This window comes from Microcebus murinus, chromosome 12, assembly GCF_040939455.1.
Source record: "Microcebus murinus isolate Inina chromosome 12, M.murinus_Inina_mat1.0, whole genome shotgun sequence".
NCBI classification, from domain to species: Eukaryota; Metazoa; Chordata; class Mammalia; order Primates; family Cheirogaleidae; genus Microcebus; species Microcebus murinus.
In genome coordinates, this window is record NC_134115.1 from 89,683,330 (window position 1) to 89,702,104 (window position 18,775).

Sequence of the window (18,775 nt, forward strand, 5' to 3'; positions counted from 1 at the left end):
CACTGGGGACACCTGCTGAACAAACCCAACTCTGCTCTGTGACAAGCACCTGTTTAAGCTCCAACCAGTGAAAGCACATACAGCTTGTTCGCTGGCTGTTTACTGGGTAAGCAGCACAACTGTATTTTCCAGCAACTTCCCTCTTTAGCCATGATCTTCTTCCTAAACTTACTGTAGTTTTAAAAATAAGGTGTTCCGCATAAAGGAGAGATGCAACATGACCACAAGTATAATGTTATTGCATTGCTACTGATGGAAGAAATAGATTATGTCCAATTAACAAACACAGAAAATCAACTGGGAAAATTCTAGGGAGAAATACAGAAAGAGTAACACAGATGACATTTCTTTCTCCTAAAACTATTTTAGTGACTCACACAGTGCTCACAGGTCTTAAATGTTATTCTAGGCACAAAATAACAAATACCAAGTGACATTTTTAGCAGTCCATTTTGCTTCAGGAGGTAAACACAGGAAATGCAAAACCAAAAACAAAAGCTAAAATTCTCTGCCCTAAGAGGAAAGACGCAACCAAACTACCATAATATTAAAAACAGGACTAAAATTAGCTTTCTCTCTATGCCTAAAGGGTCCTGCTAGAAACATCTACCAAAAGATTTTCCTTCTCTCTCCTCTGCCCAAGCAGAAGGGGGCGGGGGTGGGGTAGGGAATGGAACAGGCTCAGAAGGCAGAACTAGCTGCCTAGCTGCTACAGACCTGGTCATCAACATGAAGAGTCTTGGTTTGCACCAATCCCACAAAGACTCACTGACTCACACCAGGTCAGAACCAAATTCTCCTAAATCAAAATTGTATCATGGAATTAGACCACTTTGAAAACAAGCAGAAATCAAAGTTCTCACCCAGAGCACAGGTCAACAAGCTCTTGAGTACACTAGTTAAAACAACTCCTCTAATAATTTATGTAACACACTCACAGCTACTTCTGCTCAGAAGCAGGGTCAAAGCAAACCACAGAATTAATGTGCAAGTTGCAAAGCAAATCTTCTCCTAATGGTATTTATTTAGGTAACATTAGATACATAGCACATAAGACAGTTGAAAAGCAAACAGTATCAGAAGCTCAGAATACAAGATTTACTGCAGCTAAGCTGTGGCCTTTTGGCTCTAAGTTTCCTAGTAGCAAAGGTAAAAAGATAAATAAGATGGATAAATTTTGTCCATTAAAAGAAAGTATATGAACTTCTTTAAAAGGAAAACTTTTCTAGTGTGATATTCTGGAAGGAATTTCAAGAAGGATGTAAAGTAACTATGATTTGGGTCTTCAACTTTGTTCTTACAACATCTACAATGTTCTTCAAATAACCATGTAGTATCTGTGCTCTATAAAAAAGTCAATAGCTCAATAGCTTTATATCAATTGATATTTCTTAGGGAATCTATTAATATAGCCCAGTGTATTGCTTTCAAGACCTCCAACTTGATATAGAAATAAACCTTCAAGAACAGAAATATGTTTTACCTCGCCTATTTTTGGCAGAAGTGAGATGTCAGTCAAGCAACACTGAGCTCTGAGCAGTTAAAGTACTGATGACTATGGCCTGACACACCAGTGCCCAAGAGGCTGTCAGTTCTGCAGGCACTAGCAGGGCCTTGGGGGTGCAAAATCCAATCACATGATGCAGGAGGCTGGCCTCATACAGGGCAGCACAGGTAGCATCTTTCTTCAAAGAACCAACAATCAAATGGGAGCCAGGATTACATAGGGAGGCTTGAAGTTCAGTTTTACCATTTTCCCCTGCTTTTTATGAGTGAAACGGGATACGGTGTAGAAGGGCAGTAGATGGGCAAAATAGGACAGTGGGAGCAGCGCAGAGCAAAAAGTCTGGAATTCCTCAGCCTGGAGAAGAAAGGGCTGAGAAGGAGCACGGATGGAGCAGGGTGGACAAGAATGCCATGACAAATCCGGACCCAGGGACTGGAACAAGGGCCCTCTGAAGCTCAAGTGAAGAAATGAGGCCCCCAACAGGGAATTCTTACTGACAAGAGGGCGCGCAAGCAGCTGTATGAAGGACAGATTATAAACATCTTCAGATGCCACCTCCTTGGAAGCTGCAGCGGACTTCAGGGAGGATGAGCCCAAGGGGCCAATGCTCGCGTCCAAGAGTTCCGGCTTAAAAGAACACTGGGCCATGGTGTGGGGGCCCCTCTCTCCCACTGTGACCAAGGAAACCTCACTGGCAGTGCATCTCTCATTAGTGTCTTGCTAGAAATACCTTGTAGGTACTATAAAAATGACCCCAGGAGCCACTTTTGGCTTTGCCTGAGGAGAAGAAAAAGGAAACAAGAGATTAAAAGCTCCTCAGGGCTGTGACTCAGATGTTCCCACCTGAAGGTGATCTGACTTAAATATGTACCAATAACTACTGGTGTAAACTTCTTAAATGCTTTGTTTTATTTTTCTATTGCTGCAAAACAAAGTACCACAAACTTATCGGCTTAAAACCACACACATTCATTATCTCATTGCTTCTGTGGGTCAGGAGTCCAAGCACAGCTAGCTGGGCCCCCTGCAAGGCTGCACTAAAGGCATAGAACGGTTTGGTTTCATCTGTAGGCTTGGCCAGGGAAAGGGCTGCATCTCGCTGCTCACTCAGGTATGGGCAGAAGAACTAATTTCCTTGCAGCTCTAAGATTAAGGGCCTCGGCTTTTTGCTGCTTGTAGGCTGAGGCCACAGAAGCCTCCCCCTCAAAGCCAGTCAGGAGAGTCTCAGATAACAAAACAAGCCCTGGGAGTGACAGCCCATCAGCATTGCTGTCTTCTACTGGTTAGAAGCCTGTCACAGGCGCCATCCACACTCAAGTGGAGGGACTCAAAGTGTGAGCACCAGGGGGTGGGAATCATAGGGGCCACCTTAAAGTCTGTCTGCCACATGCTTCTAGCTCTCTCACAACTATAGAATATAATCAAATTTATAATTAAATGCAAATAAAACCCCCACCCCCAAATTTAGATCAACAAGGTTCATTTATGGGCAATCAGGACAATGTCTTCTTGAGACCGCAGGGCCAGTTACAATGTGAGCATAGTAGGGAGAGCTACAGGAGGGTTATTTTGAGGTTCAGTGTGCTTAACTGTGTCAAGATGACAAGTCATTCTCTTACCATTTTTTTCCTCCTGAAATCACTAGGACAACATTCTAGCTTTTAGCTGGCAGAAATGCATCACTTACATGTTCAGTCTGCCTCTGTACTTTCTTCATCAGCTTACCACGACTGCAGGCATACAAAGTGTATGCGACAGACTCCACTGAATGCAGCCGAATTCAGTTCAGAGACAGACAGACAGAGGAGAGAGGGAAGGAGGAAGGATACATATTTGAGGCCAATCACTCTGTATTTCGGTTAATGAGCGTATGGCCCAAGCTGAAATTAAGATGGGAGAGGGGAGGGAGGAGGATCAAGATGGCGGACGAGAAATACCGCTAGAAAGAGTGTCTCTGCAGAAAAGACAGATTCTAGCAGAAATTAGAAAAAAGAAGCAAGAAGGTGAGCATACAGCAGACGAGGGCCGGAAGGAGGGGTACCTGAGACCCCGGGAGACTCCACGAGAGGAGGCTGCGGAGGAGAACTGGAAGCTGAGACCACTGGAGCAGCCTGGAGACCAGCAGGAAGGGTAGGTGGATAAATCACCTTTCCCCTCCCCTGCATTTGGGACTGCTGGTGGGCTCCCCAGCAGGTGGAGAGACCTGCGGACACCAGCCCAGAGACGGCCGCCACCAGCTAGCGGTGAGCCTGTAGCAGACGCAGCACCAGACTCCCAAATCCCTCTGGGCACCTCCGTGTGCACAGACCTGAGCCGCGCGGCAGGCGCCATATTGCCTCCTTCTCCCCTCGGTCGACCATACCTGCGGCTGCCCAGAGAGACAATACAGCCACCAGCCGGAGGCACCTCCAGGGAACGGGACCTTCCCTTTTGGGACCCTACAGCTGACTCAGGGGAACTCAGACTGTGAGCTCCGTACCCGCCAGCCCTCCCAGGTGCTGCTGGCACGGTGTTCCCAGGAGAATGGTGCCAACTCAGAGGCTGAGAGACACAGACACAGCTTGGGCTCCCTGTGGGTGAATTGGGACCGGAACTCCTCTCCCTGGAGGGGATACAGTTTGAACTCTGGGACCCAGAGGTTGGACCTGCAGACCAGATCCCGTGCACCGAGGTCTAGCATTGCCCGGGGCACAGAAGGGATATTTGTGAACAGCCTGCTGAGGTGTGTGTGCCTCCAGGGGCAGATCAGCATCCTAGAGGGCAACCCTCCCACCAAAGGGAGGCCGTGCGCCTAGCCCAGGCAGCGTTTCTGCGCAGGGAACCTCCCCGCTGGCATCACAATCCGGGGAGGCCTGGTGACGTGTAGTCTGGCCTGCTGGCAGAGGTCCAGGAGTAGCTGCAGAGTTGGGGAGGGTGGAAAGAAGCGAGGCCTGCTCCAGACTGCGGGTCTCAGACAGCCCCACCCCCACAAGCAGACTTTCTGGCTGAGCAGGACCATTCCAGCCCCGCCCTGACAGCTTTTCCTGGAAGCAGAGAACAGAACTTTGACCCCTGCTAACAGCATTGGTGGTGCCTGAGGGCAGGCTTACCCAACCCAGCTCCGCCCAGAACAAGAGCTGATAACAGGCCACAAAAACAACAGCATAGCCTGTTCCTCCAAGCAAGCGCCACCTACTGACAGGGATGGCATCCTGCACAGCCTTTTCACTGCACCCACTGACTCATTATACAGGGAGTGGTCGAATCTCACCCACAGACACCACCTAACGGCTCAGAAACTAAACAAGGCGTGTGAATACCCAAACAAAAACCTAAAGGAAAGAAACAACAACTGATCGACATGGGAAGAAATCAGCGAAGGAACTCAGGAAATATAAAGAACCAAACAGAAAACACACCCCCAAAGAGGAACACTAGCCCCCTAGAAACGGACACCAACCCAAATCAGGCAACCAAAATGACAGAAGAGGAATTTCGTATGTGGATCATAAGAACACTCACCGAGCTGCAACAACAACTCAATAACCAACACAAAGAAATCACAAAAAGCCTCCAGGACCTAGAACAAAAGTTCACTAAAGAAATAGACACAATGAAGAAAAGTTTAACCGAACTCCTGGAAATGAAGAATCAATTCAGGGAACTACAAAATACAGTGGAAAGTCTCAAGAACAGGGTAGATCAAACAGAAGAAAGAATCTCAGAGATTGAAGATAACACCCTCCAACTAAATAAAACCATCACAGAGATAGAGCAGAGAAACAAGAGAAAAGAGCAAAGCCTACAAGAGATGTGGGATTATGTGAAGAAACCTAATGTGAGGGTCATAGGGTTACCAGAAGGGGAAGAGGACAACACCCAAGGGTTAGACAAGCTATTTGAAGATATAATAGAAGAAAGTTTTCCAGGCCTTGCTCAAAATCTCGATATACAAGTTCAAGAAGCTCAGAGGACCCCTGGGAGATTCAATGCAAACAGGAAGACGTCACGACATGCAGTCATCAGACTGACCAAAATATCAACTAAAGAGGCCCTTCTAAGAGCTGTAAGACAAAAGAAGCAAGTGACATACAAGGGAAAGCCAATTCGAATAACACCAGACTTCTCTAATGAGACTTTACAAGAAAGGAGAGACTGGGGCCCCATTCTCACTCTTCTGAAACAAAACAATGCCCATCCTAGAATCTTATTCCCTGCAAAACTAAGCTTCGTCTATGAAGGAGAAATAAAGACATTCTCAGACAAGCAAAGTCTCAGAGAATTCACCAAGACAAGACCAGCCCTACAAGAAGTACTCAAAACAGTGTTACACATGGAACACCATAATAAAAACTCACGAATATAAAAACAACCAAAACCCAAAGATTAAAGGCCAGATAATACAATGGCTCAAGAGAGAAATCAAAGCAACAACATCCAACCCAACAGAATGAACAGTAATCTACCTTACCTATCAGTTCTCTCAATAAATGTGAATGGCTTAAACTCTCCACTCAAGAGACATAGGCTGGCTGAATGGATAAGAAAATACAGTCCAAGTATATGCTGTCTTCAGGAAACACATCTAAGCTGCAAGGATGCATATAGACTAAAAGTAAAAGGGTAGAGATCAGTATTCTAGGCAAGTGGAAGCCAAAAGAAGGCTGGTGTGGCAGTTCTAATTTCAGACGATTTAATTTTTAAACCAACAAAAGTAGTGAAAGACAAAGAGGGTCATTATATAATGGTGAAGGGCACACTTCAACAAGAAGAGATAACAATTTTAAATATATATGCACCCAACTTAGGTGCACCCAGTTTCATAAAGCAAACCTTACTGGATCTAAGCAAATGGATTAATAGCAACTCCATAATCACCGGAGATTTCAACACCCCACTGACGGCACAAGATAGATCCTCCAAACAGAAAATTAATAAAGAAATAATGGACTTAAACAAAACCTTGGAACAACTGGGTCTGACTAACATCTACAGGACATTCTACCCAAAATCCACTGAATATACGTTCTTCTCATCAGCTCACGGGACATTCTCTAAGATTGACCATATCCTAGGACACAAAGTAAATCTCAAGAAATTTAAAAAAATAGAAATCATACCATGTACCTTCTCAGATCACAGTGGAATAAAAGTAGAAATCAACCCTAACAGAAAGTCACATTTCTACACAAAAACGTGGAAATTAAACAACCTCCTACTAAATGATTACTTCGTAAATGAAGAAATCAAGATGGAAATAAAAAAAATTCTATACTCCTACACTGCTGGTGGGACTGCAAACTAGTTCAACCTCTGTGGAAAGCAATATGGAGATACCTTAAAGCGATACAAGTGAATCTACCATTTGATCCAGCAATCCCATTGCTGGGCATCTACCCAAAAGATCCAATGACACTCTACAAAAAAGACACCTGCACTCAAATGTTTATAGCAGCACAATTCATAATCGCAAGGCTGTGGAAACAGCCCAAGTGCTCATCAATCCAAGAATGGATTAATAAAATGTGGTATATGTATACCATGGAGTACTATGCAGCTCTACGAAACAATGGTGATATAGCACATCTTATATTTTCTTGGTTAGAGCTGGAACCCATACTATTAAGTGAAGTATCCCAAGAATGAAAAAACAAGCACCACATATACTCACCAGCAAATTGGTATTAACTGAACAGCACCTAAGTGGTCACATAGGTACTACAGTAATAGGGTATTGGGCAGGTGGGAGGGGGGCGGGTATATACATATATAATGAGTGAGATGTGCACCATCTGGGAGATGGTCATGCTGGAGACTCAGACTTGTGGGGGGAGGGGGGGAAATGGGCATTTATTGAAACCTTAAAATCTGTACCCCCATAATATGCCGAAATAAAAAAAAAATAAAAAAAATAAAAGATGGGAGAGGGGAAGTGGCTGTTGCTTCAGTTTCTTCAAGCCTCATGTGGTGTATATAGCTCATCTCACTGATAAGGTTCTAGTGTTTGAAGACAACAATTTTCTTTTTACAAAATGGTGCCTGAATATAAAACTTCACTTGCTCTAAAGCAGAGGGCAGCAAACTTTTCCTTTAAAGGGTAAGATACAAAATGTCTCTGACTTTGTGGGCCATACAGTCTCATACTCAACTCTGCCAGTTTGTGAGAAAGCAGTGTCCCCAGTATGTAAAGGAACAGGCATGGCTGTGTCCCAACAAAACTTTATTTACAAAAACAGACAGCCCCCTGGATTTGGCCTGTTGTTTGCCATCCCTGCGGTTACACAGCCTTTTGGTGGTGATTTGAGTGATGGGGGAATCTCACCTCCTGCTCTGTGGCCTGCCACTCCCCTCTTCCTAAGTTTCACCTAGCACAATTTTTCCAGGGGAGGGGTCTGGGGGCAGTGGAGCTCAGGTGGTGATGCATAGCCGAGTTCCTAACAGGCCATGGACCAGTACAGGGCGTGGCCTGGGGGTTGGGGACCTGGGGACCACAGTCTAAGTTAAGAAACAGCACCCTATTCCAATGCTGAAAAGGCAACTAACTGGCTCTGTTGCTCCCAATGGGATTCTCAAAGGTGACTTTCTGTATACACAATTGATCCATATATTCTTTCATTCAAACCCAACCCCCTGCCTGTATGAGATGCAACCCCACTGTACAGCTGGGCATCAATGCTAAGAGCTGCCAAATCGACCCTGAAATCAATGTAAAGTCACCATCACACTGTCCAGAAATCCTTGGCTCCTGCCCAAAGTTTGAATAATTATTTTCTCCCATAGACCTGCTCTGACCTCCTAAACCAGGTAATTAGGTCATAGCTTCCTGCATAAAACGTACCTCTCTATATTGCAGGCTGAGTCTACTGCTTCTTTCCCCCCAGGCAGTGAAAGGCAAGTCTCCATCTGCTCATGGCTGTCTTCCCAGTGCCTAGCACAGTGCTAGAGATTTAGGAAGTCCTCATTAATATCTGCTGAATGAAGTAAACTGGGTTCCAGTGTGTGCTTTCTCAGTCCCGAATACTCTACATTCATGTCACTTAAATGTAATTACACAGTTGTACTATAATTATTTAGTTGAACTATGAATGGAGTTCTGATGAAAGGGAAGGTCTAAAGTAAGCTGAACATTTCAACTGTTGAGGTTCAAAACCATATAAAGATAATAAAATTACCACTAGTATCCACTATGTTAAATCAAATCATTGCTAGCCTCTGGCTTCTCAGCAATATTGGAAAATTCAAGAAGGCAAGCCTGGGTGACAGATTCAATGAATAATCAATCAATAACCTTTCTGAGTAGCAAACTGAGCAACTTGCATAGGATTTCTAGTCATCACTCCCCACAAGCCTGTTTTCACCTGAGTATGTTTCTTTTAGGTTTCTATTTTTTTTAAATGCCTCAAGAGTAAGGTGGTCCTTGCCTTTTTCTTAATTTGAAGCAAAGCAGACACATGGGAGCATTTCAGCCCATTTGTAAAACCAGCTTCCTGTGACCCCTGTAGAGCTCAGAGCTTGCCCAGCCCCTGAGTGGGTGCCAAGGATGACGAGTTTAAATGTACTTGGTAAATTCTTAATGTCAAGTAAGAGATCCTATCTTCTCTCCCTCCGTGCCACACATCCCAGGATCTTCCACCTCCATGCCTTAAAAAATTTCCTTTCCACATAATTTTCTATATAAACAGAAAATCAACTTGTCAATCTTGATACGCCATCATCACACAGGTCCCAATAGCTTGATAACAACATGCTGCCGGCTGCCTGGAGTGATTGCTAGCCACGTGAGGATGCTCGGCATGGCAGTTCTGTAAATCATGTGAGTCGCTCATGGATAGAGGCTTCCTGGCATCTCTGAATGAGCAGCATTCTCATTAGGAGCCAAGTGCCCAAGAAAAGAAACAAAAATGAGCCACAGAGAGTCTCTTGCCCTTTTCAAGGTTAGTTTGTGTGCAGTTACCTGCCTGGGCAGAGATACCCCGGGGGAGATGAGCTAGAGACATCATGCCAGAAAAAAGCGAGACTTCTCAAGGTGGGATGGGAGCTCTGTCCCTCCAAGTCACTCCCTTTAAAAGCCCCCAAATCCCACACATTAACAACTTTAGGGGAGAATTGAAGTCAATTATTCTGAGTCTGTGAACACCTACAGCCGATAGTTTGGACTCCTACAGTAAATAAAAATTGAAAAAGCCCTAAAGGAACCACAATCACTGATTATAAATAAACCAAATAAACAGCAAGTGGTTTCCTTCTGTACTCTTTATCTCAGTGGATGCCAACTACCCATTAACACAAGCCAGAAACCTAGTGGCCATCCTTGGCTTGCTTCATACTGTTAAATAAAATTTATAGGAGGCCATTGGTTTGACTGAGCTCCAAAAGCTCCAAAACACACCTTTCTGGTAGATAGCTGGCTATTTGGAAACTCTTTGTAAGAAATTTATATCTATAAAGGAAATCTCCATTGTGTAAAGGTGTCTCCCTCCCACCATCCTAAATCACAAGAAACTATTACAATGACAAGGCAAAGACTTAAATCTGCATAACAAGCCTCACCTTTGCCCATTAAGTTTTAACAGGGCTTTCTTGGTCTAGACAAATAGAGGTGTTTAAGTTCTAAGCCTTTGAAATGTAAATCTTCTACCCTGGCTCACCTAAGAGTTATTCCTTTGGAAATACAAATTTAGGATTGTCTAGCTAAAAATTGCTTAGGGTGATGGAACAGGCAAGTGAAAGACTGATGGTCTGAAAGGAAAAGAATCAAGCTTGACTTCTGTTTCTTCACTTTTGTACTGTTTTTGACACTTGCCTAGTTTGTAACATGGATGAAGGTTTTGTTCCTTTAGAGCATCTATCATTGGAGAGATAAGAAATCTAGAGAAGGCTTCTCCCTACATTTATTTTTCAAATGCATTCAGCTGGAAATGATCAATATACCAAAGCAACATTTTTGGGATGGCATTTCCTGAACTCCTTCATTGGCTATGAATCTGTCATAGTTTCAAAAATCTTTTTCAGAAACTTGAAATCTTAAAAGTCATGTTAAATTAAGTAATAAATAGCCATGAAATGTCTGAGTCGTTTCTAAATAAGCTAAAGTATTGAAATATTAATTGCAGAATAAAAACTTAAAGTATATGTATTTTGGCATCTTGTTTTTATATGGTATAGAGAAGGTAAATTATTTGGGCCTGTTAATACACATGAAAAAATATATTATGAGGAAACATGTTTCTAAAAATTATGAAGTGGTACTCATCTGCAAAATGCTGATATTAAACAGATTAAATTTGCCTATTTCCTACAGTTCTCACTAGAAATTAAGGTTTCTAAGAGTTAAAAAATTCTAATTAATATAGTAGCATACAGTCATTAAGACTAGAAATAGGCCGGGTGCAGTGCTGACGCCTGTAATCCTAGCACTCTGGGAGGCCAAGTCGGGAGGATCGCTTGAGCTCAGGAGTTCGAAACCAGCCTGAGTGAGAGCGAGACCCCGTCTCTACCGAAAAGAGAAAAAAATTAGCCAGGCATGGTGGCAAACACCTGTAGTCCCAGCTACTCGGAAGGCTGAGGCAGGAGGATTGCCTGAGCCCAGGAGTTTGAGGTTGCTGTGAGCTAGGCTGACATCACAGCACCCTAGCCCTGGCAACAGAGTGAGAATCTGTATCCAAAAAAAAAAAAAAAAAAGACTAGAAATAAGAAGGGAAACAACTCTGTATGCAAAGGAAGCAAGGCATGTTTCATTAAGGAAGTTATAAAGTATCAGAATGAGTTTTTGTTAAGGAAAAAAGAAAGTAATTTTTGTCTTAGAGTGACTGGTTGTTCCAAAATGAGAAGGAGGAAAAGTATGGGATAAAAACTGAATAGATAAGAAAATCGTAAATAAGGCCGGGCGCAGTGGCTCACGCCTGTAGTCCTAGCTCTCTGGGAGGCCGAGGCGGGTAGATTGCTCGAGGTCAGGAGTTTGAAAACAGCCTGAGCAAGACCCTGTCTCTACTAAAAATAGAAAGAAATTAATTGACCAACTAAAAATATATATAAAAAATTAGCTGGGCATGGTGATACATGCCTGTAGTCCCAGCTACTCGGGAGGCTAAGGCAGGAGGATCGCTTGAGCCCAGGAGATTGAGGTTGCTGTGAGCTAGGTTGATGCCATGACAGTCACTCTAGCCTGGACAACAAAGTGAGACTCTGTCTCAAAAAAAAAAAAAAAAAAAAAAAGTACACCAATGCAAAACTAAAATTTGGTTCTCTCTTAATCTGCTCTTTTTTTTTTTTTTTTTTTTCGGAGATAGAGTCTCAGTCCATCACCCAAGGTAGACTGCAGTGGCTTCATCATAGCTTACTGCAACCTGACTCCTAAGCTCAAGCAATCCTCTTACAACTTCCCCAGTAGCTGGACCTACAGGCGTGTGGCACAATGCCAGGCTAATTTTTCTATTTTTAGTAGAGACGGGTCTCACTCTTGCTCAAACTGGTCTCGAACTCCTGAGCTCAAGCAATCCTCCCGCCTCCCCCAGAGTGCTAGGATTACAGGTGTGAGCCACCAAGCCTGGCCTTAATCATTCATAATAAGAAATAGTGAAAGGTTTTTCTTCATCTTTTAGGTAACTGGCCTAAGAAACAAAGATTTTGTGTTTTATCAAGATAATTTCTTGTGCCTTGTGCTATCTTTTATTAGGTCTTTGATTACTTAAGAAAAGTGAGGGTCTTCAAAATAATAAAGGAGCTAAGTTTTTGCTGACAACTATGTAACCTTCTATATTTGCCTTCTGAAGTCTTTTAATTATCACTCTGGTTAAATGAATGACTATTATTTCACAATTACCTGTGATCTTATTTTAATTGTTGTAAACCTTTTGACAAACTTCCCAAAATCAAATTCCAAGTTAAAGTCTTTTTGACCTTGAATTAACTTTGGGATGTCAAAGTTTGGCCCCAGGAAAACATGGAAGGATACATCTCTTGCCTTGTGAAAGACACAGGTTAAATTAATTAGGCTTATTTGATATGTTAAATTATATGAGGAGCATTGTCAAATAAATGATGTTAAACCTTCTTTAAGTTATATTTATAGGTATGTTATCAATATGTGTTCCAAAAAATGATATGAAATGCCTAGAAATCTGATATGTTATCAGTTATAATTCTGTTTATTATGGTAAATTGTTGTAAGCCACAGAAGCAACCAATTTCCATGGCAATTGAATCAATACTATAATGAACGTTCATCAGATCTTTAACCACAGCCACTGTCTTATTGTTCAAAATTAATTGCTTTATTCTGATGCTCTTCTGAAAGCTTTTTACAAGTAGCTATAATCCTAAAGTGTTATATACTCAAGGAGATTAACTGAAAGGATGGAAAAGACTCTGACAAGTACAGGTTTCTGATGACTTTAAGATCACCTGGGTTCTAAGACTTTCCAGAACCCTAATAAAGAAATTGATGGGTTTATGAAACTACTAAACAAGATCAAGCAGAACTAATTACATTAGACTCAATAAACTGATAAAGAAGAATTATGGGTTTTACAGCTCTTTATTTGAAACACTGTTGAGTCTTTTAGTGTTTTTATTTTCCAGATTTAAGGAGTCTTTTTCCTTTTAAGCTATCTATAGCTTATAACAATTTGGTAAAGTATACTCTTGTGAACAAAAATTGAATTTGCTTTTTCTGTCTACCTGATCACTCTAGAATTTGGAAATTTATTTGTAGTATTCTTATTTTTATACTAATATAGTTATTTGCATAAGTTCAATAAGAATCTGCTCTCTTTATAATAGGATTCAGTTAGAAATATTAGTTTGGCTTCCTACCCTTGAAAGTCTTTTAAAAGTCTAATCTGGGATTCCTTATAAAAAGTTCCAGCAACATGACTGTAATCTCAGTACTTTGGAAGGCCAAGGCAGGAGGATTGCCTGAGGCCAGGAGTTTGAGACCAGTCTGGGAAACACAGTGAGACCGCCTCTGCAAAAAATTTTAAAATTAGCCAGGTGTGGTAGTGTATACCTATAGTCCTAGCTACTTCGGAGGCTGAGGTGGGAAGACTGCTTGAGCCCAGGAGTTCAAGGTTACAGTGAACTATAATCATGCCACTGTACTCCAGTCTGGATGACAGAGAAAGACCATTTCTCTAAAAAAAGTTCCAGAAAAGCAAACTTTGTGGTCAGTCATCAGGCCATGTCTGATGATGATAAGCTTACTTTGCAAACAAATTAGTATTACTTTGATTATCTTTAGTAGAGATGAGGGAGATTAGAGAGAAAACTCATGTTTCAAAAAAACCATGATACGCCTATTAGATTGTAGCCCTGTTTGTTGTTTTCCAGTTTTTATTATCTATTTGTAGACTGGACTGGATCCTGAATTCTAGTTTCCTCTATTATTTGGCTATACTTTTCCAATTAAAAACAAGAACTGCCCTGTTCCCAAAGCCCTATCAACTGAACCTGGACAACTCCATGTAAATTACAAAGGACACTCATGCCTGACATGTAGGCCACACAGAGAGTTCACCCAGACACCCAATGTCATAACCAGAAACATTCAAAATGCAAACCAGGATGAGAAGTTGGCAACATGCCTTAAGCTTTTCCCAAGACATCAGAATTAAGACTCCCTATCATAATGAGACTCCTATCCATCTTATTTTTCCTCGTTTATGCCTGTCTTTTTCTCTTGACAGGATAATGCTGTAGTTGGAATTTCATAATCGGTAGCTTCTTTAGAAAACTGATAAAATGTTGGATCTATCATGCCAAACCCAGTCATGGGACTCTAGATAACAGAAGTGCTACCTACTAGCTGAACAGGAAAGAATCTGTGCAGTTGCTAACACTTCTTGTTGCACGTGGATAAACAGAATTAACAGGCTGCCTGGCTAAAACAGGTAGATTCCCTGTCTGGCTCATTCTTTGATCTAAATGATTTTAGTTGGTTTGATTCATGGGACCCTGGCTAACAGCATACTCCAAACTCTTGGTATTATCCTCCTCATGGTCATTAGTCATAATAGTAGTCTCCCTGGTGCACTGTATCCTCTCAAAAAAGTATTAAATGTCTACATGAAGCTATGAATGCTAAATTGTCTCTCTCTGGCTAGAATGATAGAAACTCCAAGAAATACTTAATAACACAGACACCAAAACCCATGACTTTGTAAGGCTGAAAACCCACAATGATGGTGAGTGAGAGTACTGCTGATGCCCTAAGTTTTGGGGAAAAAGGAGAATTGTTAAATAAAATTTAGGAGGTTATTGGTTTGGACTGAGAGCCTGCACTATAAGAGACCAAACCAACATGGCAGCGTTAGCCAGCAGGATAAGGAAGTCCCCAGTGCTTTAACCTTTACGAGAAAAGTAACTTTGAAATGACCAAATCCTCTTCTTATTTTCTGTTTCTGTTTTCCTCATCCCTTTTCTGTCTTAAAAACCAACCTTCTCTGCTCAGCCCACCAGAAAACTCATTCTATTTTTATAGATTCTGTAATCTATTTTATAGATTCTGTAATCACAGGAAAAGCCAATTCAGATCTTTAAATCTGTTGTAACTTGTCTTTTGACAATACCACCCTTTTAGTCCCCAGATCCCATCCATTCCAAAGTGCTATTTCCATTTTACCATCCAGATACCCAGGGAATCTGCCCCACTGCCACCACCCTCATCTAAGCTGCTATCATCTGCCTGGAAATACAACTCAGCCTACGAATTTCACTCTTACCTCTCCAAGGCCTTCTCCACTGAAGCCAGCGTGATCTTGTCATCTTGTCAAAGCACAAATCTGCTCTCCTCTCTCAATCTATCTCTTTCACAGACAAGCACACACACCACTGAAAATACTTAATGGCTATTTAACTTGCCAGCGCTCTCAAACTCAAGGCTCAGACAGGGCCTATGAAGTGCATCTCACCCTACCCCAAACTGCCTCAGGGTCTATGCCCATTGTTTTCACCTAGATACCCCTTCCACTGATAAAATAAGCCCTAGCAGGATTTCTAAGCATTTGCACAATATAAGCCCTACCCAGAAAAAAAGACCTAGTGATGGGCGTGGCTACGCAATGTATCTGCACAACCCATGCATTTCAGAGCGGTAAAGAAGACGAGCATCCGCCCCATGAGAGCTCTAGTGCTCGACATGAGAGATCAGAGCCAATGGTTCTAAAGGAAATAGAGTCACAAGAAATTCAGGATGAAATTTGGGGTTTGGAGAGTTATGATGATGTTCCAGAAGACGACGACTTAACTATATTTGAATAAATGTAGATTGTTGTACCGTACTTAAAAAAATAACACATCCCCTGAAAATAAGCCCTAGGGTGTCTTCTTGAGGAAAAATAAATATAAGACCCTGTCTTATTTTCAGGGAAACCCGGTAGTACCCCCTCCCTCTCCAAGGGCCCACCTCACACTTCACCTAGCTCACTCTGACTTGCCCTTCAGATCTCATCTCTGATCTTTCACAGTATTTATGAAACTGTGATTATATGTGAGGGGAGTTATTTCAGTTTCTGCCTTTCTCAATCAGGGTTCCAGCAGAGACTGAAGGCATCCACTGAGGCGTCCACTGGAGGTAATGAATCAACTCCTCTCCTATGCGTCTAGAAGGACACTAGCCACTGACCATCCCTGGAAGATCTGAGGGAATAGTCACAGCTCTGTGTTCTGTGGTTCAAGTGAGGAACCCAGGCTTGGAAAGATTTGTGCCTAATAGTATTTGACACACAGTAGGTACTAAAATGTTTGTTGACTGAAAATTAAACAGGATATCAAAGAACTGCCACTTAATGCCTCAATTCCTTTCACTGCATTAGGATTCCTAAGGTTTAAAACTCAAGCCAATAATCGTCTCAGTGTAAGGCCTCACCTCACCTATCTCCTCACTTGCATAAGACCATTTAAACCACTGGAATCCCACTGAACACCACAAACAGCACAATAGCCAATAGTGGTTGGGTATTGCTCGGGAAGGACAGGGGCATCCCGCACCAAGCACACTCTCTGGAGCCAGGAAAAGTGGAGCCAATCCCAGCTGGCCCACTTGGTATAACCTCGAGCAAGTCATTTAACCCCCAAATCTGTTTCCTACCCATAAAGAGGGATAAATACCACCATTTTAGCCACAGCTCTTTGGTGGCAAGGAGTAGAAACCCAATGACACTTGGTTCACCTAAAAAGGAAGGTGTGCCGGGCGTGGTGGCTCACGCCTGTAATCCTAGCACTTTGGGAGGCCAAGGCGGGAGGATTGCTCAAGGTCAGGAGTTCGAAACCAGCCTGAGCGAGACCCCGTCTCTACCAAAAATAGAAATAAATTAATTGACCAACTAAAAATATATATACAAAAAATTAGCCGGGCATGGTGGCGAATGCCTGTAGTCCCAGCTACTCGGGAGGCTGAGGCAGTAGGATCGCTGAACCCCGGAGATTGAGGTTGCTGTGAGCCAGGCTGACGCCACGGCACTCACTCTAGCCTGGGCAACAAAGTGAGACTCTGTCTCAAAAAAAAAAAAAAGTAAAAAGGAAGGTGTAAGATAAACGAGAATGCAAGGAAAGCCCCACCTAGAAGTCAGGAGGAGTTAGAAGGAAGAAAGCAGCCCTGAGAACCAGCACTCCCCACCTCTCCCTGCTTCATGGCCTTTCTGGACTAGGATCCATTTTCAATCCAAGTTTACTCTCTTTGAGAGCTCAATCGCTCCTACAACTTTAGGGAAAAGCTTTCAGTTAGCAAAAATTGTGCCTCAGACAAACATTATTGGCTACAACACTGCCACTATGCAAAGCTTGCCCTTAGGACTTTAAATACAATCTACATGCCACAATGCCCCAATTTACACCTCTCATCCAAACAGTATGTATCTAACTGTCCACTCAGTACTTCCACTTGGATATCTACAAGGCACTTCCAGTTGAACATGACCAAGCTGAACTCTTGGTCTCTCCCGATGACCTGCTCCCTAACAGCCTTCCCCATCAGAGCTGACAGCAACTGCATCCTTAGTTAGCTGCTTGGGCCAGAAACCTTGGAGTCATCCTTGATTCTTCTTTTCCTCCCAGAAACCACATTCAATCTGTTAGGAAATCCTGTTGGCTCTCATTTTCAAAACACACTCAGATCCAACCACTTCCCCACATCTCTGCTGTCCCACCTGCATCATTGCACCAGCTTCCAGAAGGTTCTGCCTCTGCACTGGCTCCCTTTATTCCCAACACAATACAGTGATCTTCACAAAACCCAAATCAGACCACTACCCTGCTCTGCTTAGAACTCTGCAACAGCTGCCCATTTCCCTTGTGATAAAAGCCAAGTCCTTGCAACGACTCTAAGGCTGGCACACTCCTGCTCACTTTTGCCTGGTCGCTGCTCCCTGAACACTCCTGCCTGACCTCCTGCCTAGAATGCCTGTGCCCCAGACATACTGTTGGCCAACTCCCTGGCCTTCTCCAAGACATTACACAAACATCACCTCTTAATGAGGCCACATCACTCACCCTACTTAACCCTTGACCCCTGGAACTCCTGACACCCTCTTTATCCTGCTGCACACAGCACTTATCACCTTCTTACACACTTCATGTATAATCCACTAACGGATAAGGTTTATTGTCCATTGTCCATTTTCCCCTACTAGAAATGTCAGCTCCACCAGATCTATAACCCAAGTGACTAAAACAATGCCTGGCACGCAGCAGAGGCCTATTCAACATCTGTTAAATAAGTGCGTGAACATGCTTCTTTTGAGTTATTGCTCCTTCCTAACTTGGGAGCACGTGGCGGCTGCTTGGCTCTAATTCTGTAAGACTCTTTAGCTCAAATGCCCACCAATGATTAGAATGTCTCTCTTCCCGGTTCAAATTCCTCAGGTGGAACCAATGGGCCCAGCTCATCTTTCCAAAGTAGACCACACTCATAGGTCAACGGCCAGCTGCCCCTGGAGAAGCCATTTAGTGCAGAAAGTCCTGTGGGAAAAACTGAGAAAGAGCAAAGCCACCTGGAGCTCTCCTCTGTGGGAGCAAATGCTCCCCATGGGGTGCACACATGTGGCTGTTACGGCTGTTACAGCAGAGGCCACACCAAGCATCAGTGAAAGCCAAGACAGACGGGATCAGGAGCAAGTTGGATCAAACCAGGTATTTAGCTCCCAACCCTGGCCTCATGGGAGGAGGCGGCTGCTGAGGGGATTACATGTATTTCGATGTCTGCCCCACCTAGAAGTTACTCCTTCTAAGTTCCCTTAGGTAATTTAATCACCCTTCCATCTCATCCTAACCATAAACAGATTTGCTGATTTATGT

The 18,775-nt window shown here is 43.0% G+C and overlaps 1 protein-coding gene and 1 pseudogene across 5 annotated transcripts in view; both read right to left on the reverse strand.

Moving 5' to 3' along the window:
* Positions 1-18,775, reverse strand: part of RAPGEF1 (Rap guanine nucleotide exchange factor 1) — a 144,130-nt gene that overhangs the window by 92,858 nt on the left and 32,497 nt on the right. The gene's annotated exons all lie outside the window — the stretch shown is intronic.
* Positions 17,182-17,264, reverse strand: LOC142874631 (uncharacterized; annotated as a pseudogene).